Source organism: Martes martes (genome assembly GCF_963455335.1).
Source record: "Martes martes genome assembly, chromosome: 10".
Taxonomy (NCBI): domain Eukaryota; kingdom Metazoa; phylum Chordata; class Mammalia; order Carnivora; family Mustelidae; genus Martes; species Martes martes.
In genome coordinates this window covers 19,325,027-19,352,638 of record NC_137898.1, presented here as the reverse complement: position 1 = coordinate 19,352,638, position 27,612 = coordinate 19,325,027, and the positions used below count along the sequence as shown (strand labels likewise).

At 41.1% G+C, this 27,612-nt stretch overlaps 1 protein-coding gene across 1 annotated transcript in view; it reads right to left on the bottom strand.

Moving 5' to 3' along the window:
* Nucleotides 1-27,005, bottom strand: part of AMBRA1 (autophagy and beclin 1 regulator 1) — a gene marked incomplete at its 5' end in the record, with an annotated part of 177,829 nt that extends 150,824 nt beyond the window's left edge. The window contains one exon of the mRNA XM_080814893.1: nucleotides 26,946-27,005. The remainder of the gene's footprint in view (nucleotides 1-26,945) is intronic.
* Nucleotides 27,006-27,612: the final 607 nt, after the last annotated feature.

Below are 27,612 nucleotides of genomic sequence, written 5' to 3'. Positions count from 1 at the left end.
AAGAAAACTAAAAACCTCAAGCTCAGGCTTACCAAAGAGCTTGTCTATCAATTCCCAAGGACCTAAACACACTAAAAGTTCAAATGAGAAAGTTGGACTGGTGCCAGGAAGTCACAGGGCCTAAAACATTCACAGGCTTTCTTTTGTCCGAAGAAAAATATTTGCTCTGTTTCTTTAAAAGGATAAGGGACTTCCACTCCTCACAGCTACCTGAGAGGAGATTTTACTTTGTTCTCTCCAAGGAACAAAAGGAGCTAATTCAGACGGAAGTCAGACAGGCCGGTTGCTGAGGAGGAAGTGCCAGTCAAGTGTGTTTTTCATTCCTCTTTTTAAAAAGGAGGAAGAAACAAGTTTCCCAATCTGTCCCTTAAAGCAGACTGAGACAAAGGGTGCCAAGAATAGTCTTTGTGATGCCATTACACAGTCCCAAGAATCAATTCTTGGTCACCAAAGCCTTATGCAAGGAGAACAGGAAGGACACAACGGAGGTGTGTACACAAAACAAATGCCCCTTTCCACACGCCCCTCCCCCTGCCATAATAAGACTGACCACTCTAAAAAAATGGGAAGATAAACCACCTTTAAAGACTTTCTCTTCTTAATTTTAGATCACAATTGTATTTAACAACTACTAATAAAAATCACCTAGAGAGTATGCCACAGCCCAGTGGGAACTAGAAGTTAAATTTACAGGTTCCCCTAGCAAATTTGATCATCTAATGCCAGGAACTTTTTACTCCACCTTCTCCCTAGACGACTTCAAGCAAGTTAACCTCTTTGAGACTTAGTTTCCTTCTTTGTAAAACAGGAATGGCAATATATACTTATCAGGTTCCTGTGAGGCTCCAAAAGGAAAAGAGTGGTAGAGTGTCAACATCGTCGCTGTTACTGTTGTCATTAGTACTGAATCCTCTTTGGGGTTCACTATGGTCTCCTTCACCAAACAATACAGCCAACAAAAACCCCAGAGACACAAGATGCTAACAACTCCCAAGAGTAGCAGACTTTTCTAAGAGACATTTCAAAGGCTATTACCAGACAACAAAGTAAAAAATACTCAGGAAAATAAAGTATATCTCTGTGGCAAAAATAATTAAATGCAGGGCGTCTGGGTGGCTCAGTCAGTTAAGCATCTGGATTTTGGCTCAGGTCATGATCTCATGGGTCATGAGATTGAGCCCTGCAGTGGGCTCTGTGCTGGCTGTGGAACTTGCTTAAGATTCTCTCTCTCTCTCTCCCTCCCCCTCCCTCCCTCTCTCTTTCTCTTGCTCTCTAAATAATAAAAATAATAATAAAATGAGATCTGAGCTACCTCTCCATAAGTAAAGTGAATTAAAAAGCAGAACCGGGGCGCCTGGGTGGCTCAGTGGGTTGAAGCCTCTGCCTTCGGCTCGGGTCATGATCTCAGGGTCCTGGGATCGAGCCCTGCATAGGGCTCTCTGCTCAGCGGGGAGCCTGCTTCCCTTCCTCTCTCTCTCTGCCTGCCTCTCTGCCTACTTGTGATCTCTGTCAAATAAATCTAAAAAAAAAAAAAGCAGAACCAACAGGGATGCCTGGGTGGCTCAGTCGGTTGGTTAGGAATCTGCCTTCAGCTCAGGTCATGATCCCAGGGTCCTGGGATTGAGTCCTACATCAGGCTCCTTGCTCAGTGAGGAACCTGCTTCTCCCTCTGTCTGCTGCTCTCCCTGCCTGTTCTCTCTCTCTCTCTGAAAAATAAGTAAATAAAATCTTTAAAAACAAAAACAGAACCAACAATTCAGAACTATATCTGCAACCTGGCTGATAATTCAGATCCCAAGTCCTCCCTTCCAATCGCATACCATGGGTGTGAATCAGAAAACTATTAGATCTGCAATGAACTGTTAAAATGGAATACAGTCCCCTCATTTCTTTGAGTAACTGCATCCCTCTCCACTGCACTAACCATGTAGGAAGTCTGAGAGTCAGATCAATTATGTAATACAACATATATTTCATAACACAGGGGATTCATCCCAAGGTTAACTCTTTAAAAGAAAAAAAATAGTTCTTTAAATACTAAATCTAGGATTACTTGCATAAGTAAAGCTCTCCCAACAACTGGAAAATAAGCGACAGAATGTCAAGCCATTAATTAGAGGCCTAAAAGTAGCCCAGTACTCTTTAGAAACTCCATGTGGGTGGAAATATACACCATTTTCTACAATTGGCAGCTTTGTTTTCATTAACAGCACTTTTTACAAAACATTTTAGGACACTTCAAGTGACACTACATAGGAGCCAAGTCCACCATGTGAGCACCACAGTGAGCAACCAGACCTGCCTCCATACAGCTCTTGCTTGACTCCTAGATGAGACTGAGTTTAGAGGTGGGCAAAGAATCTGGGGCAAGGCAACACAAATCCAGAACAGGTAGACACAGGGAACACATTCTGAAGGCAAACACACCTGGAAGCAAGAAAATATCAACTACTACCTGAATTGTGTATGTGCTGTGTATGGACTTCTAAAAGCTATCCTAGAATATGCCAAAGTGATAACTATGGTTAAATCTAGGTAGAGAAATTTTTTTTTAAAGATTTTATTTATTTATTTGACATACAGAGATCACAAGCAGGCAGAGAGGCAGGCAGAGAGAGAGGAGGAAGCAGGCTCCCCGCCTAGCAGCGAGCCTGATGGAGGGCCCAATCCCAGGACCCTGGGATCATGACCTGAGCCGAAGGCAGAGGCCTTAACCCACTGAGTCATCCAGGCGCCCCGAGAAATATTTTTTATCCATAATTTCTAGGTAAAAGATAACACAGTATAGTGGTATACAGACCCTGAAATCAGACTGACTGAATGAATCCCAGCTTTGTCATTTTCTTGGTAAAAGAAGGTTTCTTGGTTTCTTGGAAGAGTTACCTAACCTCCCTACACTTCAGTTTCCTCACCATAAAATGTGACCACAGATGGTATGTATATGACAGGGATGCCAGGAGGATTAAAAGATTTACCAAATGAAAAGTACTCACTATTCTAGAATTCCATTGCTTATACTAGAATAATTTCATTCTGTAATGAAGAATTAAAATTAAAATAGCAGTAGGAGGGGCGCCTGGGTGGCTCAGTGGGTTAAAGCCTCTGCCTTCCACTCAGGTCGTGATCCCAGGGTCCTGGGATAGAGCCCTGCATCGGGCTCTCTGCTCAGCTGGGAGCCTGCTTCCACCTCTTTCTCTCTCTGCCTGCCTCTCTGCCTGCTTCTGATCTCTACCTGTCAAATAAATAAATAAAATCTTAAAAAAAAAAAAATAGCAGTAGGAAAAAAAACAAAAAAAAATTTTAGGCCACGTAGTCCTGTAAACAATGAGATAAAATAAATTCCATACAAATTCTTCTAGGCAAAATGAAACCATCCACTTCAGCAGTCTCCAAACCATTTCACATAAAAGATCTGAGTATTGGGGCGCCTGGGTGGCTCAGTGGGTTAAGCCTCTGCCTTCGGCTCAGGTCATGATCTCAGGGTCCTGGGATCGAGCCCCTGCTCAGCAGGGAACCTGCTTCCCTCTCTCTCTCCCTGCCTGCCTCTCTGCCTACTTGTGATCTCTGTCAAATAAATAAATAAATAATCTTTAAAAAAAAGAACAACTGAGTATTGACATCTTTAAAAAAATAAAGCCACAAGATAATGGTTAAAAAAATAATACCTAACATTTTCATGGTGCTTTTCATGTCCCAGACACTGTTCATAGCACTTTACATAAAGTAACTAATTTACAATCCTCAGGGCCCCTCCATCAGGGTTCATGAGGTCCCCAAGGAACAAGTCACACAGTCAGTACTGCATTCAGGATTCAAACCCAGGTAGTTTGGCTCCAGAATCTGGATACTTAATTACTACAGAAAGTTCCAGAGTGCCTGACTAAGATACAACCTCCTATTCAGTCTCTCTTCTATGCCATTTACTAGCCTCACATGTATTCGGTCCTCAATGTTTCACTGTCTTACAATATCAACTGGAAATCTGCTTGCTTTATATTTGTAATGTTCATGTCCTCAAAGGAGAAGAAATGAAAGAATGACATTAAGGAAAAATGAAAAAATTGTTTTCACTCCTTCCTTTACAGCAATACATAGTTTTTAAGAGAAAAAAGGACTATAAACTATTTGACCAGAAATAACTCTGAATTTGATAAAGTACCATATGAGACTGTATCATGAAATTCAGCTACTATGTATTTACCCTACAAAATTACCAACTCCATCGAAATAAGGAAAATTACTTCTCAACAGGAAAGAGATAGATGCCACAGTACACTGACTTCTGTCTGGCTGCTAGGAGAGACCACAGATCCTGAAAAACTTAATCTAACAGAAGATATAATTGTGCATACTCTGTCAAACCTGTGCATACTCTTTTGTTAAACACGGACTACAACATAAACATATCTCAGAACAGAAAGGGACTCTTACACGTACAGTCTCATGCCAATCCTTTCTCATCCACATGACAGGGGTAAGTGCTAGTGACCTCCCTGCGCTACCAGAGTTAGTTCCAAGAGGCCTGTCACTAACTTAGTTTACCATCCTATGCTAGATTCTCTCCAAAGACAGTTGCCATCAATTCATTCCTACCCTACTCCCATACTGCCCCACCCATCGAGAGAGAACATATTTCTCACCCCATGAATACCGGCTGACCTGGTGACTTATTTTGACCACAGAATGTGGCTAAAGGGATTGTGTCAGTTCCAGGCCTGGCAGCTTCATATTTGAAAGACAGCATGTTTAAAATGAAGTACAGAGGCAGTGGATATTCTGAGAGCAGGGATGGAATATGAGATATTCTATCTTTCAGGCCTGAAAGTGCCAGATATAAAAGTGACCTGACTTAATGGGTAAAGATAAGACAAGAGGTAAGAAGCTTCAATGACTGATTTGTACCACTGAGTTGTTACGTAATCTTTTACAAATCACACTGGTGCTGAATTTCATCTTTCTCCATGAACAAACTGAAAGTAATAACACCCTTTTTGTACCTTAAAGGAATAATGTCCTTGGAGTATAATTAGAAGAAAAGGGCTACAAAAAATTCAAGGCAGGTACTACTTGTGGAAGTAAAAGCCAAGTTGAGAACCAAAAATAAGGACAGTATACAACAAATGGGAGTTTGCACAAAGAAGTCTGGCACCCACAGTTCTCAGAGTGCAAAGGAAATGACAGGAGCCACAAAGCAGAATCAGAGAGTACCTTTAATTAATCACCTGGGGGCGCCTGGGTGGCTCAGTGCATTAAGACTCTGCCTTTGGATCGGATCATAATCTCAGGGTGGTGGGATCGAGCCCCGCATCAGGCTCTCTGCTCAGCGGGAGCCTGCTTCCCTTCCTCTCTGCCTCTCTGCCTACTAGTGATATCAAAAAAATAAATAAAAATAGAATAAATAAAATCTTTAAAAAATAAAATCTTTAAAAATACTACTACTAATAATAATTAATCACCTGACAAACTGGAAGCAAATAATTTGAGAGAATCAAAACCAGTACAATCGAGATTATACACAGACCCTTTATAAAAAGCCAAAGGCCCAGAAATAAAATGCTATTAGACAGAATCTGTATTCCCACTGCAGATATGCACAACATTTATGTTCAGAATTACAAATACTCCAAAATACAATTGTCTCCATCTAGAAAGTCAGGCTAAGAGGTAATAATGAAGTGAGTACCTGGTACAAAGCTGGTCAGCCCAAGTTTATCAAGAGATAAGCAAGCAGTATGACCTCTTTTTTGTTCTCATATTCACCATCACCCCCAATGTTTTTCATATAACTCAGAATGAGGCATACCTCTACAGTGTGTATCACAAATAGGCTAATAGCTTTACAAAATGCTTTGAAGACACAAAACTAAATAAATTATATTTATTGTTATTACAATAAAGAGGAAGAAGAAACACTAGATTTTCTGCTACAGATTTTCTGCTTACTAGGGCTTCCTAAAGTAACTCATAACGATGTAACTTAATGCCTGAAACATAGCAGCCTGTACTCAAACACAAAGTGTGATCAAAACTGGAAACAGAAAGCCGTAGGTCCCAAATTTGAGACTGACAATCATTCTTATAGCCACTTACCTCAGAAGGATAACAAAAAAAGAAATGAAGTTTTATCTGCAAACCATTCTGGGGAAGGCATGCACTGAGAACACGAGAACCCCGGAAACACAAGGAAGAACAGGAGGAAACGACGGAACCAAGAAGAAAGTAAAGCTCAATTTCTGAGTCCCAAGCTATCAACAGAATTAAGAAGCCAGGAAGGCTACCCTTAAACGCACAATAATGACAAAGAGATCTTCCATTAGTAAGCAAAGAAAAAAAAAAGTAGCTTTTGATGGAAGAAATTTCACAGAGGCAAACACAGCTTAACTCCAGAACTGGGAATTGACCCCAGCTGCCTCAGGCAAACAGGCCTAATGACTCCGGCAAAAACATACCTTTCCTCCACCAACATTAGGAGGTTGAAGTAGAGCCGACTGCAAATCATGAAGGATGGCACCTTTCTGTTTTCTGCACAGTCTTTGGGGAAAAGAAGACTGCAACTCTTCCCAGGAGTAACACACTGCCCCCCCACCCTCCGTACTCCTGGAAGCCCCTGGAGCCACAGCAACAGTAATGCTGAGAGAACATTCACCCAAGAATCCTCCCAGGCCCCAGGACAGATGAGATTACTGATATTATTGAGATGAGATTATTTAAGAAAAATAAAACCTGGAAGAGGCTAAGAAATGCATCTAGGTTTGCAAAAGGAGTCAGTAGACAAAGCAGGACTTGAATTCAGGCTTTTTCTTTAGAGAGCATCAGAACTGAGCTTGACTCCCAGTCCCTGGCTCAGCAGATGCTGTGTTCAGTGTTCTCCAATGTTAGAGTCAGCCCAGGTCAGGTTTTTGGCTGACTAGAATAGGGAAAGAAAAAATTTGCCTCAAGGCTTCAGGAAAAGACGAAGTCAAATTATTAAATGTAGAGCTCTTATGCTAAACGGTCTGGCTGCTTGTCCATCTTGCCAATCACATTTCTCAGCCAATCAAAATAAGTCACTGGATTTAAGAACCTAGCCATTTTAAGCTTTGACTGGAACCTGGATTCCATTTCCCCAACTTTCCGAATAAAAAACACTTAATAGGAGGAGAAGGATACAAAAGTAATGATAGCCAAGAAACATTTATTGAACATCTATGTACTCAGCACTATTTTAGGCATTGAGAATACTATAGTGAACAAGAACATTCCCACCCTCAGGAAGCTTACGTGTTAAGGTAATTAAAAACTGAGGATACTTTCAGGGTACCCAGGTGGCTCGGTTGGTTGGGCGTCTGGTTCCTGATTTCGGCTCAGGTCATGATCTCAGGATCCTGGGATCAAGCCCCATGCTCAGCAAAAAGCCTGCTTAAGGATACTCCCTCCCTCTCCCTCTATCCCTCCCCACTTCCCTCCTCTCCTTCTCTCTCTTTCAAATAAATAATAAATCTTTAAAAAAAAATTGAGGATATTTTCATGCTAGGAAGAGAATATGAAAAGTAATGTCTTTGGGGGGAACAGATTAAATGAAGGAAATCAATAGATGAGAAGCACTTTCCATTTTTCTATGAATGGACCTGAGAAAATACAAATAAGTCAGGAGAAATTTTTAAATATTTTCATATAAATGAATACTATAGTAATATAATCCAACATTACTTCCTGTATGACTAAATTTGAAGGTATCCTTACCTCAAAAGTAAACAGTGGTCTTTTTTTTTAAAGATTTTATTTATTTATTTGAGAGAACAAGCGCACAAGTGGGGGTAAGAGACAGAGAGGGAGAGAAGCAGACTCCCTGGCTGAGCAGGGAGCCCAAAACTGGGCTTGATCCCAGGATCCTGGGATCACGACCTGAGCTGAAGACAGATATCCCAAAAGTAAACAGTTATCTTAAAGCCTTGTTAAGTACGTGGCAGAAAAATCCCTTTATTGAATTATTGCCAGCTGATAAACACAAGTGGCAGAATATAACATATATTTAAAGCAATACTTTTATATAACATTCACTGAACATTTGCTATACACCTGGCAGCGCTACCCACTTTTCCATACATCATCTTGTTTATTTCTCACAATAACACTATGAAGATAGGTACTATCATTATCGCCATTTCACAAATCACAAAACTGAGGCTTAGAGAGGTTAAATGATTTGTCCATGTGGAAGATTCAAAATCAAATCAGTGGCCAAAGTCCATGCTCTCGCCACAGTACACACTGCTTCTATAGGATAGGCATTAAACCTCAGATACAGAAAAAAATTCCTTTTTGTGTCCTCACATCTAGAAGGTCATAATTATAAACAGTTGATTCAGAAGAGAGAGAGAATGAATAAATTCAATTGAATCTGAGTCATAATACAGTGACTCATGCTATACCCTTAGGCAAATTCCAGGATATTCGTGCCTCAACCTCCCTATCCATAAAAGGGGCTGACCTCACCAGAGCTAACCATTACTTGCCTCATGGAGGTCTGCTAATTAGTATCTATAAACTTAAATTAAACTTTTTATTTTGAGATAATTGTAGACCTACAGGCAGTTGTAAGAAATAATAGTTAGAGAAGATCATCAGATGAAAGAGACAAGAAAAACTACAGTGTTATTATTGCTTTGATTCTAGAGCAAAGCACCAGAAATCAAGGATATGAGTTAAGTGCACCATATAAGATTTGGGGCTTAAAAGGGGATCAGCTGAAATCCTTGTAGTGATGGAATTGTTCAGTATCTTGACTGTATCAATGGCAATACCCTGGTTGTGATAGTGTATTATGATTTTGTAAGATGTCACCATTGGGGGAAGCTGGGTAAAGGGTACACATGATTTTTCTCTCTCTTACTCACTATTATTTCTTACAAGTGCCTGTATATCTACAATTATGTCAAAATAAAAAGTTTAAAGGGAGGGGGCACTGAGGTGGTTCAGTCAATTAAGCATCTGCCTTCAGCTCAAGTCATGATCCCAGGGTTCTGGGATCAAGTCCCACATCAAGCTCCTTACTCAGCAGGAAATCTGCTACTCCCTCTCCCTTTGCCTCTCCCTCCTTCACTTTTCCTGCTTGTGCTCTCCATCTCTCTGACAAATAAATAAAATCTTTTAAAAATTTAAATTTAAAATTAAAATTAAATTAAAATCGGGGCGCCTGGGTGGCTCAGTGGGTTAAAGCCTCTGCCTTCGCCTCAGGTCATGATCCCAGGGTCCTGGGATCGAGCCCCACATCGAGCTCTCTGCTCCGCGGGGAGCCTGCTTCCTCCTCTCTCTCTGCCTGCTTCTCTGCCTATTTGTGATCTCTGTCAAATAAATAAATAAAATCTTTAAAAAAATTTAAATTAAAATTAAAATTTTAAAAAGGAAACACATGCTTCTTAACACACTTAACAAGTAAAACAATAGTCTGGTCACAATCTCCCTCCCAATCCCTCCCATTCCCACCATGGAAACTCACTGTTTATATAAACATCTGGCAGTTTACAGTTATATAGGCATCTGGCAGTCTTTTTTCCCTGTATCAAAATGGGATTACGTATACTGCATATTACCCTGCAACCTACCTACTTCACCTATTACCACAGTATCATGGAGAGCTTAAAAAAAATCTTTTAAAAAAAGGGGGGGGGGGCCTGGATGGCTCAGTGGTTAAGCCTCTGCCTTTGGCTCAGGTCGTGATCTCAGGGTCCTGGGATCGAGCCCCGCATCGGGCTCCCTGCTCAGTGGGGAGCCTGCTTCCCCCTCTCTCTCTGCCTGCCTCTCTGCCTACTTGTGATCTCTCTCTCTCTCTCTCTCTGTCAAATAAATAAATAAAATCTTTAAAAAAAAAAATCTTTAAGCACCAAGCAGAATGACAGGTATGGAATATTTTCTGCCTGGGACAATTCTGACAAATGTTCACTCTGCTAATGTACAACAGCATTTAGTGAGAGTGAACACCACAGTACAATACAGAAGGTAGCATTCTAAAGAGACTGCCCAAATGCAAGGTCTTCAGCAGCTATTCTAGGATCCCAACCCCCCTCTGTGTCTCCTCCCTGGAACTATCCCATAGGCCCAGAGAGGAAGAAGGCTAAAAGATTTCTTTTCAGCAGAAAATTGCTAGAGGGGATAATTCTCCCACATAGTCAAGACACAGCAAACCAACTTCCTAAAAACGTATTCCTCCTTCAAGGAGAAGTGCAAAATGTATTGTTGATAATTTTTTAAAACATCCATTTTTGTAATAATTACTACCACTATTATTGAGTGCTAATGTTTTATATAAGCTATCTCTAAAGCCCCCTTCTATCCTTCTCCTGTTTTACAAAAACCTGGCTCCATGTGTAATTGCTTGTCCATGATCAAACAGTGAGTACATGACAAAGTTGATGTTCAAAGCTATAAAACTACTGCTCTTCCCACTTTACCAGGTCTTTCTATATTATCACATGCCAAGAGGAGAGAGTCAATAAATTCAACACGTGTATTTAGGCAGATGCTATTTTCCACATATGTCTGCTGACTCTGAGCCAACATTTTTTTTCCATTTAGCATATTTGGGGGAAACTATACAATATGCCCAGCCCTATCATAGATAACATGGACAGAAAGGTTAAATAAACAAAAAACACAACAGGCCTCCAACCTCCAAGAGCTTTCAGTCTCGTGAGGAGCAGTCTACAACCACAGTATACTGCAACTATATAGCTCCCATACTGAAATGTGGGAACTACCCACAAGGAAGTGCAAAGTGCTATGGGTTTGAAAAATCCAGCTATCCATCCAAAAGCAAATGACAATCTTTCACACTAGCTTCCTTACAAGTGTTCTTAGTTTCAATTCTGCCCTGATATACAATGTCCTTCCATACAAAACACTGCCTTGAGCATACTCAACAAGTATGAACAAAAGCTTGCCAGCTCATGTCAGCATAAAGCTTCTCCTCCAAAAATAATGCTATAATTCTTTAAAATTTTGGCAATGAGGGGAGCCTGGGCAGCTCAGACGGTTAAGTGACTCTTGATCCTGTCAGCTCAGGTCTTGACTTCAGGGTCATGAGTTCAAGCCCTGCATTGGGCTCTAAGCTGGGCATGAAGTCCACTTAAAAAAAAATTAAATTTTGACAATGAAAATATCTTTAACCTTTTTGGTCAAATCATGGATGTACAGGGTTAAAAGTGAGTCAAGTCGTCATTTTGAACATAGTATCTTAGAAAGTTAAATTCACCTGTCCCTTGTTACAAGCTTTACTAAGAGCAGCTCTAAGACAAAAGCCCAGGTTTCTCAATTCATTGTACGGGGTTCCTTTCCACGACTGCTTCTTTCTTTTAAGTACAGTAAAAATGAACTTAACGAAGTACAGGTTTTTCTCTCTCTTTTTTAAAAAGATTTTATTTATTTATTTGACAGAGAAAGAGAGATCACAAGTAGGCAGAGCAGCAGGCTTGGGGGGGGTGGGGTGCACAGGGAGAGCAGGCTTCCCGCTGAGGAGAGCCTGATTCGGGGCTCGATCCCAGGACCCTGAGATCATGACCTGAGCCGAAGGCAGAGGCTTAACACACTGAGCCACCCAGGCACCCCTCTCTTTTTTTTAAGATTTTATTTGTTTATTTGAGAGAGAGAACAGGGCAGGGGGTGTGGGAAGGGGCAGAGGGAGAAGGAGACTCTGCACTGAGTAGGGAGCCCGATGTCGACCACACAGGACTCAACCCAAGAACCCCAGGGTCACAACCTGAGGGAAAAACAGACACTTAATCAACTGAGTCACCCAGGCACCCCTGGTTTTTCTCTCTTCATCAATAATAGATGCATTCATGAATACATAAACATGTGCAGTTTAAAGACTATCAAAAACAAATATGTTAAACACCATGATGCGGTACATATAGAGGTAAAGGACTGCCTATCCTTGATAGGGAAGAAGCTCTTCAAGCATTTGGGGGTGAAATGTCAATATATTCTTTAAAAAAAAAAAAGCCATCAACATCATCATCATCATCTTACCAACAGCTGGCATTTTAGGGGTATCCACTATGAGCCAGGCAACTCGCATGTTATTTCTGATCCTTAGATCCACTCTGGAAAGACAGGTGTTATCACTGCACTGAGTATTTGTGGCACCAGGCTGACAGAAGTATCCTCAAACCCTGCGGCTACCCCAGGGGCTGAGCCAGAATTCCATCTACAGTGTGTATGCTCTTTTCCCACTATCCTACACTCCTCAAGGACAGAATAACTGCACTGCACATGTGGCTGGGACACCAAGTCACTTCAAATTCTGACATAATTTCCTGATTGGCAGTTATATAATTTAGCCATCTTTTCAATCTTCAGGTTATTTTCAATAATCTTCTTTCATGATTCCTCAGTGGTCCTCCAGGTTTTCTTTCTTTTCTTGAACAAACAGATACACTTTTTCCAAATGGAATCTTATGTGAAAACACTAAAATATAAGAGATCAAAGAAGAGCTGCTCTGGTTTAAGCAGAGTGGGAGAACCAAAGCTCTTCCTGACTCTCACAGCCACTCCTTGGGCACCTCCAAAGAACACATGGCTCAGTCAGTAAAACATGGGACTCTGGATCTTGGGGTCGTGAGTTCAAGTTCCATGTTGGGCAAGAAGTCTACTTATTTTTTATTAAAGATTTATTTATTTGAAGGGGGTGTCGGGCATGCCTGTGCAAGCAGTGGGGAGGGGCTCCCAGCTGAGCGTGGAGCCTGATCATGACTGCTAGGTCATGACCTGAGCCAAAACCAAAAGTCAGATGCTCAACTGACAGAGCCACCCAGGCACTCCAAGCCTACTTAAAAAAAAAAATTTTTTTTAATTAATTAAATTTTAAAAAGAAGTGACAGTATAAAAAAAGAAAAACACGGGGCGCCTGGGTGGCTCAGTGGGTTAAGCCTCTGCCTTCGGCTCAGGTCATGATCTCAGGGTCCTGGGATCTAGCCCCGCATCGGACTCTCTGCTCAGCGGGGAGCCTGCTTCCCCCTCTCTCTCTGCCTGCCTCTCTGCCTACTTGTGATCTCTCTGTCAAATAAATAAATAAAATGTTAAAAAAAAAAAAACACTAGGGATGCCTGAGTGGCTCAGTGGGTTAAAGCCTCTCCCTTTGGCTCAGGTCGTGATCCCAGGGTCCTGGGATCGAGCCCCACGTAGGGCTCTCTGCTCAGTGGGGAGCCTGCTTCCTCCTCTCTCTGCCTGCCTCTCTGCCTGCCTGTGATCTCTGTCTGTCAAATAAATAAAATCTTTAAGCTGAGCTGAAACCTTCTTCTCAAAAAAAAAGAAAAAGAAAAACACTAATTTAAAACAGAAGGCTCTAACTTCTCCAACACAGCTTTCCCATTCACCATGTGTATAACCTTTGGCAAGAAAAAGTTTCACTTTTTCCTGTCCTTTACAATAGAGATATCACCACCCACTTTATAGGTTTGTTATGAATATTACAAGGAGAAACAAATACAAAATTCCCAGTACATGGTAAGTATTCAAAAGTTGGCTCCCCTGCAGAGGCAACAGTTGTTGCCAATTCAAGAAAGCTCAATAAATATACTTGATGATATTTTTGGTAGCAGAGAAGTGAACAAGTAAATGCTCCCATACCTCAACTAAAATGAACGTAATAAATCCATTAAGCCTACCTGCCAAGGTAATACCCCCTTAAAAGTTAGCTTCCCAGTCAGCTTCCCAGTCAATGACCCACGGAGCTCAAAACATGATTTTGATAATAGACAAGAGATCCCTCATGAGATACTTTAATGTAAACTCTAAGTGTCAGGTGAATGTGTTAACGTTCTCAGTACCTTAACTCTCAGCTCATTTCCTGAGCTGAGCATTTAAACTGGCAACTTAATACTGCATTTAATGAGTATTTTTATGTTTATATTCTACAACAGAATCTAATGTTTATTTGCCCAGCTTCTGGGCTTCTTTTTCTTCACACACTAAAAAACAGAAATACATTTATGTGTGTTCACCTTCACCTAAGCAATTTTAACCCAGCCCTTCCTAAATAGTCATTAAGAATCTACTACCTTAGTCTGTTATTGATAATATGTTCCCATCTCTACATGTATAACAGGAGACCAAACCATTTTTTACAGGAAAAGACTGTAAGTCCTAATCTAAACACAGCCAACAATTTTCAAATCACACGCTCTATGGAAGCTGCAGATGTTGGCTTTGATCCCTATGGTTTAGGAAGAATCACAACAGTAATACATCACACAGCTATGGAAAGACTTGTTTATGATAAAGAACACATCCCTAAGCATTCAACCCGGCAGCCAATTAAGATTCAGAATACTAATCTTCCATTTTACCAGGAGACCTTGAGCAATTTACCTACTCTCTACTGATTATTTCTTCATAAAGAAAATGAAAATATACTCATTACAATGCCAGAGATACCATTCTGATTAACCATCAAACAACTATGTACTGGGGTTGCCAGGGACCTCAGCAAGTCATCTTTCTCATCTCCCTTATTCCTTAACAAGCCCACACCTACATCATCCTAGAAAGATAGTTACTAAGTCTTTGAAGAATGTATTTCATAACCTTCCTTGGTAGTAATCCAGTATCTTGTTGTCAGGAAGTTCTTTTTAATTTGTAATCTATATTCCTTCTGCTGCAATTAAAACACATTCCCCCTTGTTTTCCATGGAAAAAGAACATCTGCCTAATACCACCTGAACAATATCCCTTGAATAGATTATAAAATATAGGAAGCCCATTTTAAAAAGCTTCATGTAAATGCAACATGGCTTTAAATGGGTCATCTTAGACAAAGAACATGATTAGGAGTCTTAAATTCCCAGTTCCATCACCGACTTACTCCAAAGATAGGAAGTTAAAACCATGCAGATGCTATACCTCAATTACTCCATCAGTAGAATGCAAATAATAAAACCGGTATGTTAGGCGAATTCAGTTCCTCAAAAAGTTAAACATAAAGGAAAGAGAGTCTCAATCCCAATCTAAGGCTAGCCAGCAACTCTCAAATCACACACTCTGTGGAAGCTGCAGATGTTGGCTTGATCTCTATGGTCTGGGAAGAATCACAACAATAATACGTTACCAGATAGCCCTGCAATTACACTCCTGTGTAGATACCCAAAACAACTGAAAACAGGCACTCATGCATGCATGTTTATAGTAGCTCTTTTTTTTTTTCTTAAAGATTTTATTTATTTATTTGACAGAGAGATCACAAGTAGGCAGAGAGGCAGACAGAGTGAGAGGAAGGGAAGCAGGCTCCCCGCTGAGCAGAGAGCCCGACGCAGGGCTCGATCCCAGGACGCTGGGATCATGACCTGAGCCAAAAGCAGAGGCTTTAACCCAGTGAGCCACCCAGGCACCCCATAGTAGCTCTTATTCATGATATCCAAAAGGTGGAGACAGTCCAAATGTTCATCAATGGATAAATGGACAGATTATTGGTATATACATACACAAAAGGCTACATACCATTATGATTCCATTTTTTTTAATAGATTTTATTTATTTATTTGACACACAGAGAGAGAGAGCACAGCAGGGAGAAGAGCAGGCAGAGGGAGAGGGAGAAGCAGGCTTGCCAAGCAGGGAGCCCAATGTGGGGCTCGATCCCAGGCATGACCTGAGCCGCAGGCAGACACCTAACCACTGAGCGACCCAGGTGCCCCTGTGATTCCGTGTATATAAAATAGCCAGAATAGATCGATCCAGAGATACAGAATGCAGATTACTCCTTTCCAGGGCTGGTGGAAGGAGGGAAATAAAAAGAAACCGCGTAACGGAAGAGGTTTTACTTTGGAATAATCAAAATGTTTGGAACTAGATAGAGGTGGTGGTTTCACAACACTGAATGTACTAAACACGACTGAATTGTTCACTTTAAAATGGTTGATTTTGGCAGGGCACCTGGGTGGCTCAGTTAAGTGTCTAACTCTTGGTTTCAGCTCAGGTCATGATCTCAGGGTGGTGAGATCGAGCCCCGTGTCCTCCTGCTCCACTGAGGAGTCTGCTTGACATTCTCTGCCTCTCCCCTTCCTTAGCCCCTCCTCCCCCCACTTACAAGAATGAGTGTGCTCTCTGAATAAATAAATAAATAAAAATCCTTAAAAAACAATGAAAATGGGACGCCTGGGTGGCTCAGTTGGTTAAGCAGCTGCCTTCGGCTCAGGTCATGATCCCGGCGTCCTGGGATCCAGTCCCACATCGGGCTCCTTGCTCAGCAGGGAGCCTGCTTCTCACTCTGTCTGCCTGTGCTCGCTCTTGCTCTTGCTCTCTCTCTGACAAATAAATAAATAAATCTTAAAAAAAATGAAAATAAATTTTAAAAATAAAATGGTTAATTTTGTGTTATGTCACTTTTACCTCAATAAATTTAATTATTTTTAAAAGATTTTATGTATTTGTTTGACAGAGACACAGCGAGAGAGGGAACACAAGCAAGGAAAGTGGGAGAGGGAGAAGCAGGCTTCCCCACTGAGCAGGGAGCCCGATGCCAGGCCCAATCCCAGGACCCTGGGATCATGACCTGAGCTGAAGGCAGCCACTTAACCACTGAGCCACTCAGGCACCCCTACCTCAATAAATTTAAAAAAAAAAAAATCTAGAAAACTGATGGGAACAATATCCATTAAATGTTTAGCCCTTCCCAGGAAAGTCATCATACAAAATTCCAGGCAGACTGGTAGCAAAAATGTGTTCTATTATCTCAGTATAGTCTATTAGATTCTAAGCAAAGAATATGTAAATGAGAAACAAAACAAATCAAAATAAAGTCTAGAATCACAGTTATACAGTATTCTATATGACAATAAGAGCCAACAAATAAGCAAATGAGTAAAAAGATAAATAACCAAGCACATCAGCTAATTAACTATAGCAACAATGGCCATAGAAAGCAACAAGAGGGGCGCCTGGGTGGCTCAGTGGGTTAAAGCCGCTGCCTTCGGCTCAGGTCATGATCCCAGCGTCCTGGGATCGAGCCCCGCATCGGGCTCTCTGCTCAGCGGGGAGCCTGCTTCCTCCCTCTCTCTCTGCCTGCCTCTCTGCCTACTTGTGATCTGTCTGTCAAATAAATAAATAAAATCTTAAAAAAAAAAAAAAAGGAAAGCAACAAGAAAAAATAAAGGTAAGGAATGAATTTTAAAAGCCAGTAATACCAAAATACAAAGACGCATTAGGTAGGGAGGTGAAAACAGAGAAGCTAATGATAGCAAAGTTAAAAAGGACATACACCCTTAAATTCCAAGGCCACATATAAAGACCATGAGAATCTCTACTCTAGCCATTTTGCAGTTATCCTCATTCCTTAACCTTTCTCCTTTAATCCAACCTCCTGCCAAGATACCAAGGCTAGGCCGTCAAGGAGAAAATAAAAATGTATTGTTCCTATCGTCATATCACTTCCTTTTTTTTTTTAGATTTTATTTATTTATTTGACAGACAGAAATCACAAGCAGGCAGAGGCAGGCAGAGAGAGGAGGAAGCAGGCTCCCCACTGAGCAGAGAGCCCGATGCGGGGCTCGATTCCCAGGACCCTGGGATCATGACCTGAGCCGAAGGCAGAGGCCTTAACCCACTGAGCCACCCAGGTGCCCCATATCACTTCCTTTTAAAGTATTACTTTTTATGGGGAGACACACATGATAACTACCAAAATGTAGAGACCACCTACTTCCTCCTTTCCCACTTTTTAAAATTCACTTCAGTGTGGCTTCTGGCCCTACATCCCTCCAATACTGTTCTTTTTTTTTTTTTTTTTTTAGATTTTTATTTATTAGAGAGATTGATCGAGAGAGAGCACAAGCCAGGGCAGAGGAAGAGGGAGAGGGAAGAGCAGATTCCCCACGGAGCAGGGAGCCCTGATGCAGGACTAGATCCCAGCACCTCGGGATCACAATCCGAGCTGAAAGAAAATGCTTAACCTAACGGACTGAGCCATCCAGGCACGCCCAACACTGTTCTTGTTATGCTCATCAATGATCTTTGTGTTGCTAAATCCAAAATACATAGGCAATCACTTTCTTCTTGAACCTGTTCCTCTCTCAGTTTCTGAGATTTCCTATTAAATGTCTTGTTGCTTGATTAGGAATACTCTGCTGTTAGTCTACACATCCATTCCCTCTAGGTAATCTTGGCGATTCTCCTTGACTGTAAACACCACCTGTCTACCAAGAGCATCTGTATTTACAGCCAGGGCCCCTTCCAGCATCGCTCAAAGGCTCCTTGCTTAATGTCTCCACCTGTATGTTCTCAACAGACAACTCACATTCAACACGACTAAAGTTGAGGTCTTCATTCTACTTTCCAACTCTAGTCAAAATCTGCTCCTTCTCAAATGTTTCCATCTTAGAAGTGGCAACTTCATCTACCCAGAGGCTCATGCCATAAATTTGGGAATCATACTAGACTCTTCCCTCCTCCCACATATCCAATTCATCATTAAGTCTTGCCTGTCCTAATTCTAAAATATCTATTGCATCTTTAAAGACAACAACAACAACAACAATAATAATAATGTCTATTGATTCTTTCTACTTCCTTCCATCTCTACTGCCTAGAGCCTAATCCAAGCCATGATCATCTTTTGCCTGGACCACAAGTAAGACATCTTAACTATCATACTTCTCCCAATTCTATTCCAAATTTTCCACAATTTCCAAAATTTTTTCCACAAATTTCTAATATTTTCCACAATGTACCCAGAGCAATTTTAAAAATCATGTACTGGGTCATAACACTCATGCTTAAAATCTTCCAAGGCTTCCAGTTTTACTTAGGAAAAAAATCCAAAATCCTTAACACAGTCGTCCCAATGTCTCTATCCTCATCCTAATGCCCATCTCCTTCCTTCCCCACTGCTCACTGTATTCCAGCCACACCAATCTTCTTTCAGCTTCTCAAATGTGCCAAGTTCCTTCCCACCTTAAGGTTTTCATACATGCGTATTCCCTTTACCTTTCCCCTTTCATCCTTCTAGCCTCTGCTTAAATATCACTTCTTCAGAGAAACCCTCCCCAAAGCTCCTATATAATTCAAGCTCCTCTACTATGATCTCTTTTTAACTTTTCCATCATAGGACTTGATACACTTTGCAATTACACAGTTATTGATGTATTTTTTGTTTATGGTCTCTCTCCCCTCTGGACTACAATCTCTGTAAGGGCATGGACAGTGTCTATTTTTTTTTTAAGATGTTATTTATTTATTTGACAGAAATCACAAGTAGGCAGAGAGGCAGGCGGGGGGGGGGGAGCAGGCTCTCCGCTGAGCAGGGAGCCTAATGAGGGGCTCGATCCCAGGACCCCAAGATCATGACCTGAGCTGAAGGCAGAGGCTTAACCCACTGAGCCACCCAGGTGCCCCGACGGTGTCTATTTTTATCATTCTAGTCTTCATAAAGTGGTAGTAGTTTAGAGAGTTTAGAATTGTTTAAAGTAGTTTAGAATCAGTATAATTTAGGGATTAAGAGCAAGAGACTATGGAGCCAGACTGCTTGGATTCCAATCCTGGTGCTGCCACTAACTAGCTCGAAGACCTTGGGCAAACTGCTTAACCTACCTGTGCCACATCTCCAAATCTATGAAATGGGGATAATAAAAGTACTTACACCACAAAACTGTCGGAAGAATAAAAAGAATCAATGATAAAGCACGTGGTATGGTACCTGGTACAAAGCTCTTCAATAAGCACTGGTTCTGATCCCCTCTGATTATGATATCCACAACACTTACCACAGTGGTGGACATTCTATAAACATTTACTGAATGAATGAATGAATAAAAAAGACTCCACCATAATCATTAAGTAGGTTTTTAAAATGACAGAGCAGGAATATTACAGAGACATCAGAGAGGAAAACAAAAATAGTTAAGACAAAGACTGAAGCCACCCACAACTTAAAATGGCATGAAGGGACAGGAGTAATAAAAAGGCTAACTCCATTGGATTCCCAGTCTTTCCCACTATTTGTAACATATATTGCCTCTTCCAGAAGTTTACCTAAGGTGATTGGGTAGCTTTGATTTTTCCCTAAATATCACTTTTTTCTGTGCCTTAAGTCAACTTCTTCCAAATACTTCAAGCACTAATCACAGTTCAAATAGATGGTAAAATTTAGATGCTAAAAATTTTCTACCTGTTTTGCAAAGAAATGTTCTTCTGTTCCTAAAATAGTCTGGCCTGTTTTACCACACATATTACAGAATCCTCAAAATCTTGCCATTTCTCTTCTATTTGGAATTCTTTCAGACACTGTTGCTTTCTAGGTTTCTCTTTCCCAGTAAAGATGCATCCTCTAATTTGAAGCACACTGAGAGAAAGGAAGGACAAATATGCTGCTTTAAATTCTTATTCCCTATTCAAGTTTTTTCAAAAGATACTAAACTTCAATCTAAGCATCACTATTATTTGTTCTTGTTTGGGGGAACATATAATCTTTATCATGCTACAATAATAATAGTGAAAATGACAACAGCTGTCATATATAGTGCTATGTGCTGTTCTAAATGCTTTACATATATTAACTCATTCAGTTCTCACAACCGTATGGTATTCTACACATGAGGAAAGGCACAGAGAGGTTAAGTAACTTGCCCAAGTTGCAGAGCTAGTAAATAGTGCCCCTGGGATTTGGACTTAGACCGCCTGACTCTAAGAATCAGTGCCACTAGACTGTTCAAGAGTCTGGAAAGACATGTTTTTCTCCCTTGTTTTCACTGGTCAACTAGACTGAAGTACTCCAATTCTCTCCCCAAATCAACAGGCATATCAATCCTGTGCAACTCAGCAAAATCTCAAATGTTTCATGTCATAAACATACACACCCGAAACAAAGTAATTTTAGTTCATGGGAGAGTGAATAAATATCCTGGGAAGCAGAAATAAATAAATGATGAAATCATGAAATGTGAAATTTGCCTCAGTTAATTCCACAGATAGAAATATAATCCCAATAAGCAACAGTAAAAAAAAAAACAAAAAAAAAAAAACTACAAAATACTTGTAATATCTTGGAAGAAAGGAACCAAACAAGACTGTATTATTGTATTGTATACATTGTATTATACATTGTATTATTGTTTACATATACTCAGCAGTAGCCTACACATTCCCTCTCTCAATTTCAAGACAATCTTTCTAGGTTTTTCCCCTCATATAAGGCTTAGAACTTCAGCTTAGTCCCTGCTACAAATAAAACTGAAGGCATGTATCCAGTATTCAAATTCATTGAACTCAACTTCCAAAGAACAGTTATTTTGGAAAAAATTAATAAATGAGAACCAATTAAACTCAGATCACATTAGAAGCAAAAAAACTCATTAACCGAGCATGCTATACATTTCTAAGCCATAGTCATCCTTTATTACACCAAATCCAGTGTCACAGGACAAGAGGTAACAAATATTGCCAGTAGCAATCTTAAATGAAGACTTCCATTTTGACGGCACCAAGAGAACCTTAATTTACTGAATCATGACATGTTGTGATTGCAACTTTTTGAGGGCATTAAGGATGCTATAACCAAAGAATCTAATCCCTGTGAACACCCAGTGCTCTCCTCACTCCTCATCTCTCTGTCAGCCCCCATTTGTTTCTTTCAGAGCACAGCCTAAATTTCAATTACTTAGCAGGTACCTGGTCAACTCTGCTCCCCACTGGAATACACTTGGTTAAGAGCAAGGACACTCATATCTACCTTTGTATCCCAGCATCTAATGAGCATTCAATAAGTATTTGCTAGATGAACAAAAGTCTAAAAAGGTAAGGGTTGAAAAAGAGTCACAATCCGGGCGCCTGGGTGGCTCAGACAATTAAACATCTGCCTTCAGGGATGCCTGGGTGGCTCGGTTGGTTAAGCAGCTGCCTCCGGCTCAGGTCACGATCCCAGGGTCTTAGGATCGAGTCCCACATCGGGCTCCTTGCTCGGCGGGGAGCCTGCTTCTCCCTCTGCCTCTGCCTGCCTCTCTGTCTGCCTGTGCTCACTCTCTCTGACAAATGAATAAATAAAAAATCTTAAAAAAAAAAAAAAAATCTGCCTTCAGCCCAGGTCATGATCCCAGGGTCCTGGGATCGAGCCCCACATTGGGCTCCCTGCTCAGTGGGGAGTCTGCGTCTCCATCTGCTGCTTCCTCTGCTTGTGCTATCTCCTTCTCTCTCAGATAAATAAATAAAATCTTTAAACAAACAAACAAAAACAAAAACAAAAAAAGAAAGAAAAGAAAAAGTCACAGTCAAGAAATAGTTCCCACAGGTCTGTGAGGAACATACTACCTTAGGAAACAACATAAGAACAGTACTCATTGAAGAAATGAACAAGTTTGGGTGGAGAAGTAGAGATTATCATCCCCAAGAAGAGACAGAGAACAAAATGGAAAAGATACTAATCTACAGATGCACAGGCAAGACTAAATGGAAGAGAGGGGATAAATATTCTCAGGCTCACCTCATAAACATGCGGCACCTAACACTTGTCTTTCACTAGCACTTTGAGGTGCTCATGCCTTTCCACCTGCATGTTAGTAAGCTTCTCCCATGCTGCTTTAACGTTTGTCACCTCTATCCTCCATGACTATCAGGCAGAAGGCTGATAGTCCAAGAACCTAGACAACATCTACTCGTTGTTGCTGTAAGATAGCACAGCAGTTAACATGTGAACAGCACTTTATCTTTTTTAAAGCAGCTTCATGTACTTTTTCTCAACGGAAGTATTATGACAGAAGTATATTCTTTCCCATTCTTTAAATACAGATTCAAAAAAGACTCAAAGCTTTGGATTTAAATACCAGCTCTGTTACATACTTGCTGTATGATCTTGGTCAAATTATTTACATTCTCTGAGTTCAGTATCCACTGGGAAAATAATATCCACGTAAAAGAACTGCTACGAGTATTGAATGAGATAATACATGTAAAGAACATGACACGGCAAATGCCCAATAAAGGGCAGTAACCTTCCCTATGGCCTCCTTAAATAATTTGAACAGGATTTCTCAGCTAAGGAAGCTCATGAGCCTAGGACTTAAACCCAGGTCTCCTGATTCCTTAATCTGTTTTCTTCTTACCACATCACTCTGGCAGACTGCCATACTACTGGGCACATAAATACATTCTGACAATAACTGATTAACAAAATCTTTATCTGTCAATAACTAATTTTAGCTTTGCAAAAAGGGAAAAAATAGACCTAATTAATTAGAGGGAAGAAGGGGTTTGAAAATATAAAATATAAATTACCCCCAAACCACAGGACAGGTTGTATCATAGTAATTCTGGACAAACAGAAATTATGGCAAGAAACAGAAAGTTCTCTCTGGGGTTATGAGAAACAATTAGAGAAAGAAACAAAAATGACTATGATCAAAGGAACTTAAGGGTTTTGTGTTTTGTTTTGTTTTGTTTTTTTGGTAAACCAAACCACTGGACAAAAAGATCTGCATCCCATTCCAAGATAACTCTATCAAGGCTGAGACACATCTTTTAAAAAAGAGAGCTCGGGTGCCTGGATGACTAAGTCAGTTTGAGCATCCAACTCTTGGTTTTGGCTCAGGTCATGGTCTCAGGGTTGTGAGTTCAAGCCCCATGTGGTGGGGCTCCACACTCAGAGGGAGTCTGCTTGAAATTTTCTTCCTCTCCCTCTGACCCCCTCCTCTGTGAGTGTGCACTCTCTCTCAAATAAATACATAAATCTTTAAACATAAATTTTTAAAAATTCTAAAAATGGATACCTGGGTGGCTTAATCTGTTAAGCATCTGCCTTAGGCTCAGGTCATGATCCCAGGGTCCTGGGATAGAGCCCCACATCAGGCTCCTTGGTCAGCAGGGAGCCTGCCCCTCCCTCTGCCTGCTGCTCCCCCCCAACCCCCGCTGCTTGTGTGCGCCCCCACTCGCTCTCTCTGACAAATAAATAAATAAATAAAATGTTTTTAAAATTTGTTTAAAAAATTAAAAAATAGAGACCTCAGTATGCTAACAATAAAACTTTTTTTCCAATTCCTCTCGGGGCAGGATAAACGGGACTAGTGAGATAAGGTGTCAACAAAAACTATCAACATTCATGAAGACCCTTGAAGATCATAAATGTTTGGATTCAGTATTAATAAAGAGCAGAAAGGGGCATGATCAAAAAATAAAAGTTTTGGGGCACCTGGCTAGCTCAGCCAATTGAACATGCAATTCTTGATCTCAGGATCATGAATTCAAGCCCCACACTGGATGTGGAGCTTACTTTAAAAAAAAGAAAAGAGGGGCGCCTGGGTGGCTCAGTGGGTTAAAGCCTCTGCCTTTGGCTCGGGTCCTGATCCCAGGGTCCTGGGATCGAGCCCCGCATTGGGCTCTCTGCTCAGCGGGGAGCCTGCTTCCTCCTCTCTCTGCATGTCTCTCTGCCTACTTGTGATCTCTGTCTGTCAAATAAATAAATAAATAAAAATCTAAAAAAAAAAGAAAAAAGAAAAAGAAAAGAATAAAAGTTTCATAAGTTTCCTAACATGTGTTGAAAGTATTTTGAGAATTATACAGTATAGGGGAGCCTGGGTGGCTCAGTGGGTTAAAGCCTCTCTGCCTTCGGCTCAGGTAATGATCCCAGGGTGCTGGGATCAAGCCCCGCATCGGGCTCTCTGCTCAGCGGGGAGCCTGCTTCCTCCTCTCTCTGCCTGCCTTTCTGCCTACTTGTGATCTCTGTCTGTCAAATAAATAAATAAAGTCTTTTTTTAAAAAAAGAATTATATAGTATAAAAAGAAGTTATTACAGTTAATAAAAATAACCAATTGTTTTCAAATGACATATATAACTAATCTTTTCCAAGAGACAGACAAAACCCCTTCCAGGAATAAGCTATTCTTCCAGAATAACTTCTAGAACTTATTCTAGAAGATATTCAAAGAAGTTCACATCTTTCATAATCCCCAAGAACTTTCTCACTAAAAGAGAAGACAGAACAATTAAGTCATATTCTGAACCCATAAATTTCTGAAAAGAAATACCAGAAGAAAGCCTGATCTGACACTGAAAGAATAGCACAAGATTTAACCAAAAAAAAAGGTAATTGGTGGAGTGAATTTCTCTCATAAAACAGGACAGAAGCTCTATCCCTGTAACTCTACCACCACCACCACAACCAAATTTCCTGTCTTCTTCAATCCAGCTTAAACCTCTGCTAATTATTTCCTACAGAAACATAACAAAATGTTCCTAATATTTTTTGTGACACTCATAGCAAACTCCATCTATTATTTAGCATTAATTAGGAGCTGCTGCAATACTACACTAACTATAAATTCTATGCAGAATCAATCCCCAGGAGATAATGTCACTTCCTTCTCTAAATTCTTCCTTCTGTTATAAATTTCTCTCCTACCACAAAAACTTTTCCAGAGAGCACACATTCTTAGCCTAACTTCCCAACGTAGACTCGCCACAGTCTGGTGGCTCTTCATTAAACCCTTTCTGGAAGTACCCAGGTCCTGATAACTAGGAAATCACTCATAATCAAGGGCCCTACATTTAAATACTGCTGACCTCAAAAAAAAAAAAAAATTAGAGGAACAATAATCTTTCCAAAACTCATCAGAATTCTAAAATTGTTTTTAAAAAAATAGACTTGTATAGTTTCCATCTAAGAACTAGAAATTTAGTCTATTTTCTCTTAAAACCACTGTCCTACTGATTCTACATACTATGGAAATACTTATTCAACCTAGAATGACCTCTAGTCTGAATATTTTTTTTTTTCAACAAAGAAGCTACACAAATTAGGATGGAGACACTGAATCCAATGAAAATAAAATGAATAAGAACACTTAGTCCCTAAAGTTTCCAAGTTAGGAGAGAAAAGGAAAACACAATGGAGCTGCTGGAATTTTAACTTTCTATTTAAATATATCAATATTTGAATGATTCTTACACACAACCTATTTAACTCTAGTATATGCATAACTAAATCATAATCAAATATAACAAAACTGTTCCAAAGGCAACTCCTTGGGTTTCTTCTGGATTCTTCCTAGAAAGCAAACTCTCAAGACAAATATCTGATTTCAAAATCTTGACCATCCTGTCGGACATTAACCACTTAACACCATAGTTGGAAGACTTTCACTGAGAATAAGCTGAGGGGAAGAAGAAATAAGTATCAACCAGAAAGCAAACTGGACAGCAAACGAAATCTTCTATCAAGAAACAAAACTGTCATTGCTATTCTCACGAAAATGATGCAGACTTTGACAAGCAAAACCAGCATGCTCTCTTTACTTATGAAGTACCAGTGACAGAATCTGATTACCTAGGTAGGAAGGATCACAAACGACAAGTCACTGTGTGCATTAAGGGACAGGTAAACAGAAAAACAACAACAAAAAGCGAACTTGTAAATGACAAAAAGCAGACTTAAGGTGCATTTAAAGATCTGTTGGGGACATGGGGAAAAGTCAAGTACCAGAGCTCAGTCTCAGTTTCCCTACCCCAAAAAAGCAAGAACATGACATTTCACTCAGAGTAACCAGGGGGCCATGTTCCACTTGCCTCCACCTATTCAAAGGTCCCTTCAAAGGCCGGACTCAGAGGGGGTCCCCAGCGCAACTAAGTCATGACACCCGGAGCCTTGGGGGTGGGGGACGCGGGAGGAGAAACGGAGGGTCAAAGCGCGTAAAGCTCTATCTGTTCCTGGAAAGCGATTTTCCCCCCACACTAGGGGTGCCAACACCCGCCCAAGACCCAACACCCCCTCCCTACCGAACCGCGCAGAGCAGCCCCCAGCATCTCTCCCTCCTTCCGGCCTCTCCCTCAGTTCCCCACCGCCTCTCCGACCGCGCCCCCGAACACAACCGGGTAGCTCCTCCTCCGGCCGTGTCTTTGCGGCCGACCCGCGCGCCCACCCGCCGGCGCCAAGGTCTTCTCAACCCGCCGGCGGAAGGATGCCGGGCCGGGCCTCCCAGGCTCCTCCCGGGCCTACCTGCAAGACGGGCGGGGGCTCCGTCTGCAGCCCAGCGGGGGGACTCAGCCACCGACAGGAAAAAGAGGCAGGCAGGAAGCAAGGGGTCCGCTCTACCGACCAGCGGGAGAAAGCAGCCTGAGTGAGGGGCCTCGCGGTTAAGTCAGCCTTCGACCCGGCGCAGCCACTGCTCAGGAGACATCAAGCAAGAAGACGGCGCAAAAGATCACCGAATACACGAACGCCCCAGACATCATAGGAAGAGTGCCTGAGCAGTCGTCCAAGGAAGTCCAGTCGAGCGCCGAAAAACAGCTCAGCTCCAACTCTAGGTCCGACTCCTGTCTAAGGCATGAATAAACAAACCCAGATCATAAGCGATGGAGTAAAGTAGCCGGTGCTTCTGCCATTTTCTGTGTTGGTTGCCAGCTAAATTGTTTAGAGCACCGAAGTTTTTCTTGCGTGTTGAAGATCAAGTCATAGCACAATAATACTTGACAGTTCAGCGACTACGTTATGGACTCCTAACTGAGCAAGTGTGACTCTTAGTTTCCTCACGGACAGTGAGGTAAATTAAAATAAATATACATATATATGACAGAGGCAGAAAGAGATAGTGAGGGAGAATCCAGACTGAGAAACAAAGTGAGTAATCGCTGTTAAAGCTCCACTTTGGCAAAGCATAGCAAAG